The following is a 15,383-nucleotide window of genomic DNA, read 5'->3' as shown; positions in this document are numbered from 1 at the left end:
TTTCATCAGTATAGCACCATGTCATGCTAAATTTCATTTACACCACTGGACGTGGTGCGACACATCAACAGCGGACATCATCGGACATGTCATCCCCCCTCCACCCTCTATGCACATGCGAACTTCTGTATGCTGGAACACTGCCCCAGATTTCATTACATGAGTAGTGATGGTGTGAAAAACCGCGGGGAAATAAAATGCCAAACTCCTGCAATTTTCTGGGTTGCAAATGGATTTTTTTCTGGAAACAATTAAAACAGAAATGTCCACTTGATCCCACTAGATTTCCAGAAGTGGCTTTTACGTTGTGTGGATGATCATGGAAAACATGAAAATGAACAGGTAAGGAAAATATTGGGGAAATGGAATTAAAGTGCTTTCTGAAAGCAGCCACATTGAAATGAATGCACCTCACTAGTTTAGGTCCATTCATTTCAATGGATCTCCTCTGGTACAACTCCAAAGGCAGACTGAAGACATAAAGTACTCCTATGTCACCTTTGCTCTTACAAAAGAAAGAAAAGGGTGCAAATAACTGCCATCTGCTGATATATTCACTGATCACTTTATTAAAAAAAATCTAGTTTGAAAAAAGCACCTAAAAGAGAGGCTAGGACAGCTTTGTGATTGTTGCAGTCAGACTGTACTCTCTATCCGCCCCTTCTCTTTTCCACTCACTCCCCGAAAGGGCTATTTTCCTATCCTTAATGATCAAAGGGATGTTTTCAGCTGTTTGAAGTTCCGCGTGTCCCCCAATTCCCCTTCCCCTTTCCTTCCTTCTGTTGTCTCCCCTTTACTAAAATACTTCAACCAAGTAGCCAACCAGCTGGCCTCAGGCATACCTCACCTTATACATTCTCCTACAGAAAGGAGCAACAAAGTCCTGTTTTGAATCAGATCATGAATTCAAATGTTGAGCCTTTCATTTCAGCAGCTCCTGGGCATTCTCCCTTTGAATTTACTGCTAACTTGGCAGAGAATATTGTTGGGTGCCTTTGATTTTGTGTGTGTGTGTGAGGATTGTTTTTAACCATCACTGTTTTCTAACAATTTGATTATTATATATTATATATACACCACAGTATGTTATACATAATACAGTAATACCTCAGTTAATGAAGTACATGTGTTCCTGGACATGACTTCTTAAATGGAACCTTTGATACCAGAGGTAGGAATAACATGGAAAGAATAGGGAGAGGATTCTATGCAACAAATAAGAACAGCAACATATTTCAGCAAACTTTTTATTCAGAACTAACAATATGCATGTCTGAAATGAAACAACCAGATCAGGTAAGCCTTGCATATAGACCACTTGAAGGCTTCTTCCAAAATGCATCCAGGGATGGCTGCCTTGCCTTTTTTTTATCATATAGCATCTTGCTCTAGCAATCTAAAGCTTTGAGCACAGTTCTCCTCTCCATACACTTGAGCAGGCAGGCAAGGGGTAGCTACCCCCACCACCCTGTGCTTGGTCTCTCTCTCTCTGCCACCCTCCCCTACACTCGAGCAGACGTGTCTGCTGTAAACAGTGCTTCCAGAGCACCCAAAGCATAGTTTACTGCGGAGGCACCTCTGCCACCCTGCAACCATTCCAGCCACGTGTGAGAGAGCTGCCTGCAACAGCTGCAATCCAGTAGACAAGAAGCCACATTCTATTTCAGAGTGTGCACCCACCCCCTGCACCCAAAAAAAGACGTCGTTAAAAGGAGCTTCTTTCCTGGAGAATTTGTTAACTGAGGTACTGCTGTAAATTATTACAATGTTATATATCCACTAAATGTAAGCCCCACCTTTTGGTCTGGCAAAGTCCCGGGCTGACTTGTAGTAATGTCTACATAAAACTTTATTTTGCAAAGCTTTTTGCTAGCTTGCATATAATTTTGTGCTAATGTGTTTTTAATTATTTGAGATGGTTTTAATTGTGTTTTATTACTGCTTCCCTTTTATTTTTAGTTGCTTTGGAGGGGGAAAGTATTTTTAAAGTTGGGATATAAATAATTAAAATATAAAACCAGTATTGGGCAGTCGTCACAGCACTGGGTTCAGAGTTCTGGGTTCAAATCTGTATTTATCACAAAGCTCACCAGGTGACTCTAGATGTAACTTTTTTGCAGGGCTTAAAGTATTGAGGCAGATATTTTAGCTTTTCTCTTCATCAGCTCAATTTCACATCAGATACCAGGGTCCAAAATGATGGTTGCATGAGTCTCAAAACTACCAATAAGATACCAGGTCAGGTTTAAGGTTTTGTTTTTGACTTACAAAGTCCTAAACAACTTGGGACCAGGTAACCTGAAGCATGGATGGGAGAGAGATTTCATTCAGTTCACATTTAAAGGCAAACCCAGCTGATCCACACTTTCCAAAACAATATGAAAACTGAAATACAGCCATCCTTTGAAATTCAAATGTCTCTGAATTTTGCAATGCAGTTTTCCAGCAAGGTAATCTGTACAAAAAAGCATGTATTAGGGTAAAATATGCATTAAAAATGCATACAAATGCATACAAAAATGCATTAAGATAGGGGAAATTGTTTGCAAAAATGTGTATATTAGGCAAAATTGTATAGAAAAATGTGTATATTCGAAGATATTTTCAGTAATGCTGATGAATTTCCATGAAGACTTAAAAAAAAGCACACCACTGTGAAATGAGAAAAGAACTTTAAAGTGGAAAAATGGAAACCAAGAGAATTGACAGATTCACCCATCCCTCCCCAATAAATTATGTTCACCCCCATTGTTTCTGCTGAATTTGCTACAACCCTAGTTGTGAGATGATGCAGAAATATGTGCCAGAACAGCCATCATCACAGAAGAGGCATTTCCTTCTTGCAGCAGGGGATGCCTCCTTGGAGATAGCCCTTATGATGAGCAAAAATGAGAAACCAAAACTGACAAGCGTGCCCTTCCCTAACCTGAAGGAGCATCTTCTCCTTTATAGCCTTCCTGGGTCACTAGAATCAGCTGGTAAGGTGGTTCCTTTATTGGCAAGCAGGGAAGGGCCTTTTCTGTAGTGGCCCCTCTCTCTATGAAATCATCTCCCTTCTGAGCTTAGGCAAGCATCAACATTACTGGCATTTGGGTGCCCATTAAAAACATAAGGTTGTGTTCAGCTGCCTTTTTTAGACCAGGCTTATTGAAATTAATGGACCTAAGTTGGGCATGGTCATTGATTTCAATGGGTCTACTCTGAGTAAACATTAGCAGAATATTACCCATAATTATGCTCCCAGGCTTTGAGGGCTGCTTAAGTTGGCTGGTTGTGACTGTAACCCTGTCCAAGGTTATTAACTGGAAGGACCATAGTTCAGTGGTAGAGCCTCTCCAGCAACTCCATGCAGGGCTGGGAGAGACTCCTGTCTGAAGTCCTGGAGAGCTGATGCCAGTCAGTGTAGACACCACTGAGCTAGATGGACCAGTGGCCTGACTCATGTTCCTAAATGTATATTTTAAATGTTCTTGTGCATCACCTTGAGACCCAATGTGAAAGGTGAAATGCACTGTAACACCAACCAGTATCAGTTTATTTTAAATAATTTTAAAGTATTTAAGTTTGTTAATGTTGTATGATTTGTATACAATGTTTTGATTATGTTTGATTATGATTAATAATGATGTAAAATTAATAAAGAATGATTAAAAATGTTTTCATTCATTAACCAAATAAGTCAATAAAAGGGCACATGGTGGGGGAGATCTGAGTTCAGAGCTCCTAATGTTTCTGTTTCTCTTTATATCCACTTTGGTGTAGTGGTTAGCGTGTTGGACTAGGATCTGGGAGACAGGGTTCAAATCCCCATTCATTCATAAAGCTCACTGGGTGGCCTTGGGCCAGTCATTATCTCTCAGCCTAAACTCCTTATGGGATTGTTGGGAGGATAAAATGGTGGGGGAGGAGTTGCCTATCAAGAGGGCTGGCCTATAACATTTTGCTGCCTGAGGCAAAAGGACAAGATGGCGCACCCTTGCCATTTTATGTACAGAAGCCAGCCAGATTGGCTATACAATTTTCCACTGGAAATGAGATAGCATCTTCCCCGTACTTCAGGTAGCAGGCTACTTTAGGGTGGCCATGCAGCACATACCTTTTTGTTTTCCAATAGAAGAGAATAGATGGGAGGCCAGGGTGCAACAGCTCCCTCTTGCATTTGCTGCCTGAAGCAGTTGCCCCACTTTGCTTAATGGTAGGACCGGCTCCGCCCATCCACAATTAGTGCCTGGGCAGTAGACTAAGGCCACATTCACACTGTACATTTATTCCACTATGGTTTCCCCCAAAGAATCCTGGGAAGTGTAGCTTGTGAAGGGTGCTGAGAGTTGCTAGGAGACCCCTATTCTCCTCACACAACTACAATTCCCTGAGTAGTTTAATAGTCAGTCCTTTTCTCCAGAGAACTCTGGGAATTGCCAGCCTGTAAGGGGACTATGGCTTTCCTAACAACTCTCAGTATCCTTCACAAAATACCCTTCACAGAATTCTTTGGGGGAAACCATGACTGTTTAAAGTGGAATAATAATGGAATAAATGTACAGTGTGAATGTGGCCTAAGCAAGCACACTGATCACCTCTTCACGCACTTCCCCACTACGGTGAGATGTACTGTATTTGTATTTAAATTACAGTCACCCTTGCACATGTAAATTAGCATATGCAAACTTTATGCAAATATACCTCCATTTTTTCAATGATGCCGCCACTGTATTCCTGAGGGTGACATTCTGCGGGCCTCCAGTACCCTGGAGTTGGCACCGCTTGTTGTTCTAATAAAATGAAGACAGAACGTAACTAAGATCAATTGAGCTGGTATTGGTGGTGGCGGTGAGCTGTGGCAGGGAAACCACTTCAGGCCAACTATGATTATAATCATCATTGCAAAGGGCTCCAAATCCTTTTGCATGCAAAAGCAAAGGGGGGGGAAGCACATTTTTTAAGAAATAGGTCACGTAAGCCAACTGAGGGCAAGTTATTTCCCTGCCTCTCACAACCCTCATCCGTTGTAACACATGTCCTAGAAAACAGACACACAAAAACACTTCCCAAGCAGAATCTGCCTTGCACCAGTGCTTTATGAATGTTCTCTCCTGTCCCTAGAAAACCTCTTGGTAATCCACAGCAATCCTTAGGCCGTAGAGGAGTCATTTCCTCCCTGAACACACAATGCCAGGCTTCTTGATGTGCCGGCCATTTGGCAGGAGGCTCCCCAAGCCACAGAAGGGAGGGAATTAGCCGTGTCAGCATCTTCCCTGGCTGCGGAGTGGAAATGGGTCCCTTCCTTTGCCAGAAAGCAGTTGTAAAAAGCCTGCATGAAAGCCTAAAAGAAAGTAAGCCTCACCAGCTGTTCCCGCTGCCTGAAGCCAGCCAGCATCATAGAGGGAGCTAGCTGCAACATGCAGTAACCGATGCAGAGCTGTGCTGAAGACAGCAGGCTATATGGCCCATCGAATCTTGGCAGGAGCCTCTTAGTCAGTCACATCACAGGGGAGGGGCTAAGAGGCTAAGGCTACGTCTGCACTGTACATTTAAAGCAGTTTAATATCACTTTAAACTGTCCTGGTTTCCCCCAAAGAATCCTGGGAACTGTAAGTTGTTAAGGGTGCTGGGAGTTGTTAGTAGACCTCTATTTCCCCTCACAACTGGCAGATTGGTTCAACATTCAGTCCCTCTTCCCAGGGAACTGTACAATTCCTAGATTATAGCTATGGGAGGGGAATAGGGGTCTCAAAGCAACTTTCAGCAGGAAGTTTTGGGATACGTACTGATTGGAAATGAAGCTGTATGACCACCCCACAACTATTGCAGGAGCAAACAATATTGAAAGTGGGATCATGTGTGAACGCCCCAGTAGCATCTTGAGCACATATCATCATGAATGCGCAATAAAAAGGACATCGGGAGGAGTTCAGAAATTCAGAGGTGTACGCCTCCTATATGGAGAGAGAACATAGTTATTGTGTCTGGTAGCCATTAATACCCTTATCCTCCATTTCTAATCCTCTCTTAAAGCCATCCAAGCTGGCGGACATCACATTTCATGGGAGTGAATTCTATAGTTTATCTATGCACTGTGTGAAAAGTGCTTCATTTTGTCAGCCATGAATTCAGCTTCATTGGATGTCCCCGAGTTCTAGTACTATGAGACAGGGAGAAAAACACATCCCTATTCACATTCTCTACACAATACATAATTTTGCACACATCAATCATGTCCCCGTCCCCTTACTCACCTTTTTTTCTGGGAAGTGCAAGCACTGTTGTGCTGAGGTCCTGCTTGTGGGCTTCCCATAGGCATCCAGTTGGCCAGTGGGAGAACAGGATGCTGGACTAGATTGGCCTTTGGCCTGATGCAGGGGAGCTCTTCTTATGTTCTTAATATAGACTATTTAGTTTCCCACTTTTTGATTCAGGCCTAGGGTTGCCAGGTCCATGGCCTGAGGCTGATCCTGTATATTTAGGGGAAGAGAAGGTCAGCCAAGTGCAGGTGTTCTTGCAACTCTGTAATGGGAAAAACCACAAGGTGGAATTCTCCGTTCCCCCTGCACAACTTTTAAAGATACAGAAGACCTCTTGGAGGCTGGGCCTGGCAACCAAGAGGTCTTCTGTATCTTTAAAAGTTGTGCAGGGGGAAGGGAGAATTCCACCTTGTGGTTTTTCCCATTACTGCATTGCAAGAACACCTGCACTTGGCTGACTTTCTCTTCTCCTAAAGATACAGGATCAGTCTCAAGCCAAGAACCTGGCAACCCTATCATCAGGCCCCATCTGCATACCTCTTTAAACAGTCATGGCTTCTCCCAAAAAATCTTGGAACTGTTTGTTAAGGGTGCTGAGAGTTGCTAGGAGACCCCCATTCCCCCTCGGACTACAATTCCCAGAATTCCTTGAGAAGAGAGACTGGTTGTTAAACCACTCTAAGAACTGTAGCTCTGTGAGAGGAATAGGGGCCTCCTAATGGCTCTCAGCACCCTTAACAAACAACATATCCCAGGATGCTTTGGGGGAAGCCATGACTGTTTAAAGAGGTAGGATACTGCTTGAAGTGTAAAGTGCAGATGGGGCTTCACTGTGGAGACAAACAGATCACAAAAGCATCTTCCCTTTATCCTTCCTTCCTCATGGTTTGACCAATGGATCTCAAATCTGTTTTAACTTGTTCCACTTATTCACTTTATACACACCCTGAGAAGACCAAGAGCATTTTGTAGTACTGTTAGACATAGTGATGATGAAGGCATACGGCTGTCATCTAAATATTTTTCACTGAACCCATAATTAACTATTTTTAAGAGCTTGGCTGCACTACAAAGATGGAGAGCCAAAGAACAAACGTGTATTAAATTTCCTCTGCTATCAATCAGTCGTTCTCCTTCAAACACAAAGTGTCCCTTTGAGGCGATTCTTGTCTTATTGCTGTTTTGCTCAAAGGAGGTGAAGGAAAAAACTACAGGCTCTGTGGCATTAGGAGTCCTTTGCATCACCGCATACCTTGAGAAAGCTGCAATGCTTTCGGAGTGCTAACGGTGCCATTTTGCTAATCCATGGAGATAATGGAATTTAATTACGTTCGTAAGTATTGTGGCTTACAGCCCATGCCAAAATTTTACCTCTTATTTAGGTGCTAAAACAGCTGAATTAGCACCAGGAAAGGCACCGTTCTGTTCTTAAATGAGAGACATTATCACAAAGATCACTATGGGGTAATGTGTTTCTTTCGATCCCCATCTAAATAAATTGCACTTCTAGGTTAGATTTCTTGCAGCTCTGATGACTCAACATGTTGCCCCTCAGGGTCCAAACCTATAAGAACATCAACACACTGGATCATTCTTGAAGCCTCACTTCAACATTTCCCATGTGGCTCAGACTGATACAGAGCTAACTGTTGTATAAATGTTCTTTTGGAACAAGGATAGCAAAGTAAACCTTGCTTAAATTGCCAATGCTTCTCCCCCCCCCCTCTCTCTCTCTCTCACACACACACACATTTTTCCCCAAGAGCACCTCCGTGCTGGCAGAACACTTCACCAGTTGAATGTCATTTGTTACACAGCTGCTAAGCGCAGGGGACCTGCAAGAGGTGGTGGTGGTATTTATTTATTTATTTATTATTTATTATTAAATTGCTGCAGAAATGTGCAGAACTGAATTTAAGATTGGAAAAATGAAAAACAAAGAGGAACAAAATTGACAGATTTTCCCATCCCTCGTATGGAATGGTGAGATCCCCAAATGCAGCACTGTCAGTCTTTCTAAACTTTCTCCATAGGACTTCATAGCCCTATTGATCTGCCCTGCATTTCATACCATCCAACTCTACAGAAATGAAAAGAGGATTTACTTATAACACCCCTATTCACGTGCCAAGAATGACTGCCCAGCCTCCTCACCACCGCTCCATCCTAGCTGAAGGCTCCACTCCATCTGCCGTCTCCTGTATCCAGATTTCTGCATTGTTTTAAGAGCCAAGTGGGTCTTTGCTCATTACATTGGAAAAAACACTATTATTCCACAATCTGTTATCAGTGGTTTGGACGATCGTCTCACCGCTTATTAGTCCAACATATGCATGAAACTTTTGCTCATGCACAGAACCCCTTTGCATGAGCGGCCATTAAACCAGGAGTCCTGACATTATCATTAGTTTTTTTGCAAGCAACTTCCCCTAATATATGCATTTTTGTTTGGTTGATTGACTGCATCGCAAAATTCAGATAAGGGGGAATTTCAAAGGGTAGCTATGTTTCAGTTCTCATGTTGTTTCAGAAAGTGATTGATTCAGCTTTAAAAGAGACCTGAATCAAATTTCTCCCTACATATTAATGATAGCTGGGGGGGGAGGGAAGCAAACAGCGGGAGAGGCCTTTCTTTTTCTCCTGACCTTTGGAGGTAGCATTTAGAGCAGTCCCCATCTCTTGACCTAACCTACCTCGAAAGGCTGTTGTGAGAATAAAATGAAGGTGAGGAAAACCATCACATGCCGCCACCACTGTCCCTAAGGTCCTAGGAGGAAAGGTAGGATATGAATGTAAAAATAAATAAATGCAGGCCTGAATTCTGTGCAGTTAGGGAAAGCATAGGGACATAAGAATCTTCCTTATATTGAGTCAGACCACTGGTCTATCTAGCTCAATATTGTCTACACTGACTGGCAGGATCAGGGTTTCAAACAGGGAGTCTTTCCCTGCCCTCCCTGGAGATGCCAGGGACTGAACCTGGGACCTTCTGCATGCAAGGCAAATGCTCTTCCAATGGGCTGTGGCTCTTCCCCAGTAGCTGGTAGGAGAAGAATGAAGAATTTCGTTTCTAGTGCAAAGTACTACCCCCTGAAAATGATTTACAGTGGACTATCAAGATTATGCCTACAGCCATACTACCCTGAACACGTCAGATCTCATCTGATCTCAGAAGCTGAGCAGGGTTGGGCCTAGAGGTGTGAAGGCCTGGGAAAAAACTGGAAAAATTCAGGAAAAATGGGGGGGGGTTCCATTTTTTTCCAAAGCCTTTTTTCCCCAAAAAATTGGAAAAATTGAAACAATGGAGCAAAAATGGATTATGGAATGTTTTGTTTTAGTATAATGAATAAAATGTTTCATTGAATCTTGGTCCCCCCCCCCTTTTTCTCAGCTCTTTTTATGGGAATGGATGCTTTAAGTCTGCTTCACACTGTGGAGGGCTAGCGGAGACAGAAATAATTTTCTTTGTTATTAATGTTGATGGTTTCTTCTGTTTTTTTTTAATCATTTTTTGCCTGCTCCTCATAAACTGGCAAAACGAAAGAGGTTCCTTACAGTTCAGGATCTTGTAGATCCATTTGTTACCCCCCAAAAAGTAAAAAAAGTAAAAAGTAAATTCAATTTGTAATGATTGTTTGAATAAAATGTACTTTTAATATATCAAATGTGATACTTCTATGCCAAACCAACTTGTACATGATTACATTTGATGTTCCTGAAGTAACAACGTGACTTTCAATCTGTAAAAAGTGCTAATATTGCATTTTTTCAATTTTTCTGAATATTTCCATTTTAAAAAAAAAAACAAGGAAAAAATTGTTTTTTTCAATGGCTTCAAAATTTCCAGAAATTTTACATCTCTAGTCAGGCCTGGTTAGTACTTGGATGGGAGACCTCCTGGGAATACTGGGTCCCGTAGGCTTAGAGGAAGGCAATGGTATACCACCTCTGAATACCTCTTACCATGAAAACCCTATGGATATATCCAAAAAGATTCATAGGGTCGCCATAAATCGTAATCGACTTGAAGGCATATAACAACAATCAAGATAACAGTACATGTAGCTGGGGTGTGTGTGCATGTGAGTGAGAGAAAGAGAGAGAATTTATATACATGAACAAAAAGAGAAGGAACTCTTACATTTCTCCTTGATGAGCTTCTTTATTATGCTAGATCCTGGGATTTGCCTTGTAGTTATCTTGTAAGGTGGAGAGCCAATTCTAATTAGCTGGCATACAGTCAGAACCCTCCAGTATTCTGACCGTATGGAGAAAAAGTGCATGAATTACCAGCATCATGTTCCAGCAAAAACTCTCCCAGCACTGTATTATACAAAAAAAACCAACCACCCCTACACAAACATGATGGGTTGTATTAATTAATGACACTACTATCACATGCTCCTCTATGGAGCTCAATTTGTTTTATTTATCAGAGGTATTTGCATACCATCCTTCATAAAATCTGATCCCCAGATGGACTTCAGTACAATTTAAAACACAGGAACACACACGCAAATAAAACAGTAAAAATATAAGCTGTAATTCAAAATCAGTTCAACAGCAGAGTGGAATTTCCCCCCTAATAATATAGTGTTCTAAATATGGAATCTAAAATGCCTGAGAGAATAAATATATCTCAGTTGGTCACCTAAAAGATAAACAGAGTATGTGCCGGTTAAAGATGGGGAAGAAATTCAAAACTGTTCACATCTAAAGCTGAACTTGTCAAATCTCCACTTTCTGGAACAATATGAGAACCAGGGCCGGCTCCAGGAATGCGGGGGCCCTTGGGCATTAGCCTGCCCCGGGCCCCTCTGCTTCCCTTCCGCAATCCCACGGATTGCAAGACGAGCTTCCAAACTGCCCGCCATCTCCCACCATCCCCAGCGCTTCACCTACCTTTCTCTGCTGTTCGCGCAGGGTTGCCATCAATAAAGATGGTGGCCAAGGTTTCCGTAAGGGACTGAAGCCTTTGTCGCCATCTTGGTTGATGGCATGCAGCGCACGCATTGCTGCCATCAACCAAGATGGTGGCAGAGGCTTCAGACCCTTACGGAAACCTTGGCCGCCATCTTTATTGATGGCAACCCTGCGCAAACAGCAGAGAAAGGTAGGTGAAGTGCAGGGGATGGCGGGCAGCTCGGAAACTCATCTTGCGATCCACGGGATCGCAGAAGGGGAGCGGAGGGCCCCTCAGGGGCCCCCCAGGGGCTCCTAGAACTGCGGAGCTCAGTGCCCAACCTGGCCGCCCTTTGGAACCGGCCCTGATGAGAACCCAAACACAACTGTTCTTTGAAATTTGCACTTATGCAAACTTTGCAATGCAGTTCTCCAACCAAGCAATGTTTACAAAAATGAATTTATTAGGGGAAAGTGTGCATAAAAATGAATATATTGGTGAAAATAACATATAAGAATGTGTTATATTAGGAGAAATGTCTTGCAAAAATGTGTACATTGATCAAAACTCCATACAAAAATGTGTTTATTAGGAACACTTTGCACTAAAATGCTAAAGAAGTTTGGTGAGGATTTTTTTAAAAAATTGCAAATTGCTGCAGAAATGTGGAGAACTGAATATAAGATTGGAAAAAATGAGGAACAAAGAAAAATCAAAATTGACAGATCCTTCCATCCCTACTGCCATGCAAACCTCCTTGGGGAGGGAGTCCCATAACACGGCCCTACAGATGACAAAGCCCTTTCCATTGTTGCCACTTGCTTGATGGTGGCAGAAATTAAGGAATGGTGGTAGAATTAAGGAATGGTGATTCCTTAAACTAAGAATTTAAGGATGGTGGTAGAAATGTAAGCAAGTTCTTGGGCTAGAGATGCAGAGAAATTCAATTCAGTTCACATTTAAAGCTGAATTTATCACATTTGCACTTCCAACATAATATGAGAAACAAAACACAGCCATCTTTTGACATTTACATTTACTCAAAGTTTGCAGTTCTCCAGTGTTGACAAAAATGCATATCTTAGGGGAAAGTGTGCTTACAGATGCATATATTAGTGAAAATAACATACACAAGTTCATTATATTAGGGAAAATTGCTTTGCAACAGTGTATGGATTAGCAAAATTGTATACAAACATGAAATTCACTCTAAGATACTAATGAATTTTCATGAGGACTTTGCAGATTTTGCAAACTGATGTGAAAATGTGGGGAACTGAATTTAAGATTGGAAAAATGAGAAACTGAGGGAAACCAAAATGGACAGATTTGCCCATCCCTAGTCAGGGTCTCCCAGGTCCCAGTCTAACACTGGCCGATTATAAAACTGATTATTATTAACCATCAATAATTCTCATACACTTAAAAATTCCCATCAGAATAATCATTTTCTCACTTGCAGCAGAAGCCATTCTTTGCTCACAGTTATGACAGCCACAGAGAAATTCAGCCCAGAGGCAAAGCACAGTGTTCCAGCTTCAGTATATTTCCTAACATTCAAAATTACCACCATCATCATTCACACATAATAAAATCCCAAATTAATGAACTGAATACAGAGGCTGAAGTGCATGTGCCAAACATTCCATGTCTGAAACATGTATATCCTTGAAATAAACACTAATTGTTGTTCCTTGTGGCACAATGACCTAGACAAGCCTGGATCCGCTTGGTAGCCCCAATCAGCCATTCGACAGCAGGAAGAGTGATGAACGGGCCAAGTCTCCCTCTTGCTCTGGCTGAGCAGCCTCTGCCACAGCATCATCGATCAATGTGACACTTCAAGAAGTTCTCTGCAGATTTATCTACAGGGCACTCTGCAGGCAGGAGGCAAAAGCATATATCCCTCAAGCTGAATGGGAAGATAATCAGAACAGGGATCTCTCCATTTACATTTGCAAGAAGTAAATTGGCAAATTCCACTTGACTCAGACAGCTAAGTTTTGAGGATGAGATTGGAAACTTATGCTTCCATTTTAGATTAACAACAGTTTCATGTGTTATATGAACTCTCAGTGATGGTTAATCTTAAGGATGGTTAGTTGAAACCAGCTGGCTTTATAAACTATGGTTTGAAGCTGATTTGTTTCTGGTCAAGACTACATGGTTGGCCTGGGTTTGGGCAACATAGCAAACTATGCTTAATGTAAAATGGAAGCAGATGCTTCTGATCTCCCCACTGCCATGCTGGAAGAGACAAGAGGGGGAGCGCACAAATCTGAGGTTCACTGGGATTCATCCTCAAAACCATGGTTTTGTGTTATGAGTGAATTGGGCCAATCTGTCCTTTGCCACTTAGATGTATCTTACTGATTCAATTGAACCTTAACATTTAAAAACTGTTGGTCATCAAGAGTGTTATGTTTACAGAACACAGAATTCAAGCTGCTGGTACTGGTGTGCGAAGCCCTATACAGCTTGGGACCAGGGCTCCTAAAATCTTGTTTCATCCCTTAACCAACTGATCACTGCTGTCTGCAGAAAAGGGTCTTCTACTGATACCATCTCATCAGGAAGTCCACTCCATATGATGTTGGAATAGGCCCTTTAGTGTGGCAGCACCTAGCCTTTGGAACTCCAATTCCATCTTGGATTTGTGGCATCTCTATTATCTTTTTGGCATTAACGATTTTGAAAACACTGTATCACAGCCTTTCCCAACCAGTGTGCCTCCAGATGTTGTTGCAACACAATTCCCATCTTTCCTGACCATTGGCAAAGCTGGCTGAGGCTGATGGGAGTTGTGGTCCACACAACTGGAGGCACACTGGTTGGAAAAGGCTGCTCTATCGACTAAAAAGGTGCCCTAGATTAAGCAGGTAGAATTATTTTAAATACCAGGTAAACACCATCTTGAAAGAGGCATTCTGTATCTCTCAGAGGAGCAATACTTCTTCTGAGATGAAGCCTGCTACCACATATTTGCATCATCCAAAGATAAAGTGTGCTTCCTGCTTCAGAAATATTTTTACCCAGATGCAAATTTAATTGATAGACTAATTGGATTAATTGGCTATAACTCATATGATTAGTCTTTTTTTAAAAAAAAAATTGCACCTCTGGAGAGGTGGGACTTACTGAACTGCAGCCAACATATATAAGGCTTTAACTGGAGTTAGGTGCTTGCAGAGGCAATCGCTTGCAAAGCTATCTAAGCAGGGCCTTGAGACTCTCCAAAGTCCTGCAGGTACTTTGGGTGCCTTGACCTCTTGATGGGACACAGCTGGGCCTCCCCTGAGAGCCTCAAGATCAAGTAGAACAGAACAAATGCACCCTATCTATGCAGTCATAGAATGTGTGTGGGGTTAATGATGTGTATTGGATGTCAAGTAGGGTTGCCAGGTTCCTGGCCTGAGACTGATCCTGTATCTTTAGGAGAAGAGAAAGTCAGCCAAGTGCAGGTGTTCTTGCAACACTGTAATCGGGAAAAAAACAAGGTGGAATTCTCCCTTCTCCCTGCACAACTTTTAAAGATACAGAAGACCTCTTGGAGGCCTGGCCTGGCAATGAAGAGGTCTTCTGTATCATTAAAAGTTGTGCAGGGGGAAGAGAGAATTCCACCTTGTGGTTTTTCCCATTACAGGGTTGCAAGAACACCTGCACTTGGCTGACTTTCTCTTCTCCTAAAGATACAGGATCAGTCTCAGGCCAGGAACCTGGCAACCCTAAGTCACGCCTGCTCCAATGTCCCTGTGCATGCCAGCACCACTGGCTCCACTTCCATCCTTTCTGCATTGAGTCACAAAGTCTGAAGGGGAACTCTAATCACATTCAGGCGAACATGCTTAGAAGCCCTGTCCTCTAATAGGGAATCCTGATTGCCGGGGGATTCTAAAGCCACACCATACGTTTAAAGTGGAGCTTGGAAAAGTTACTTTTTTGAACTACAACTCCCATCAGCCCCAGCCAGCATGGCCACTGGATTGGGCTGATGGGAGTTGTCATTCAAAAAAGTAACTTTTCCAAGCTCTGATTAAAGCACTACATTTACCAGGTCAAAACTCTCCTCTTCTCCCAGGCATTTTAGTATGTGTTAAAAATTGTTTTTTAACTTTTTTAAAGAATTTAAAAAAAAATTTTTTTTTTTTAATTGTCTAAATATGTGGTTTATTGTATTTGATGTATGACTGTTGTGAACCGCCCAGAGAGCTTCGGCTATTGGGCGGTATATAAATTTA

General features: G+C 42.2%; 1 protein-coding gene across 1 annotated transcript in view; it reads right to left on the bottom strand.

Moving 5' to 3' along the window:
• The window catches only part of TMC3 (transmembrane channel like 3), a 228,700-nt gene that overhangs the window by 147,760 nt on the left and 65,557 nt on the right, over positions 1–15,383 (bottom strand). The gene's annotated exons all lie outside the window — the stretch shown is intronic.

This window comes from Rhineura floridana, chromosome 14 (genome assembly GCF_030035675.1).
Source record: "Rhineura floridana isolate rRhiFlo1 chromosome 14, rRhiFlo1.hap2, whole genome shotgun sequence".
Lineage (NCBI taxonomy): Eukaryota > Metazoa > Chordata > Lepidosauria > Squamata > Rhineuridae > Rhineura > Rhineura floridana.
The sequence above is the reverse complement of the archived record's forward strand: the minus strand, read 5'-3'. Positions and strand labels throughout refer to the sequence as shown.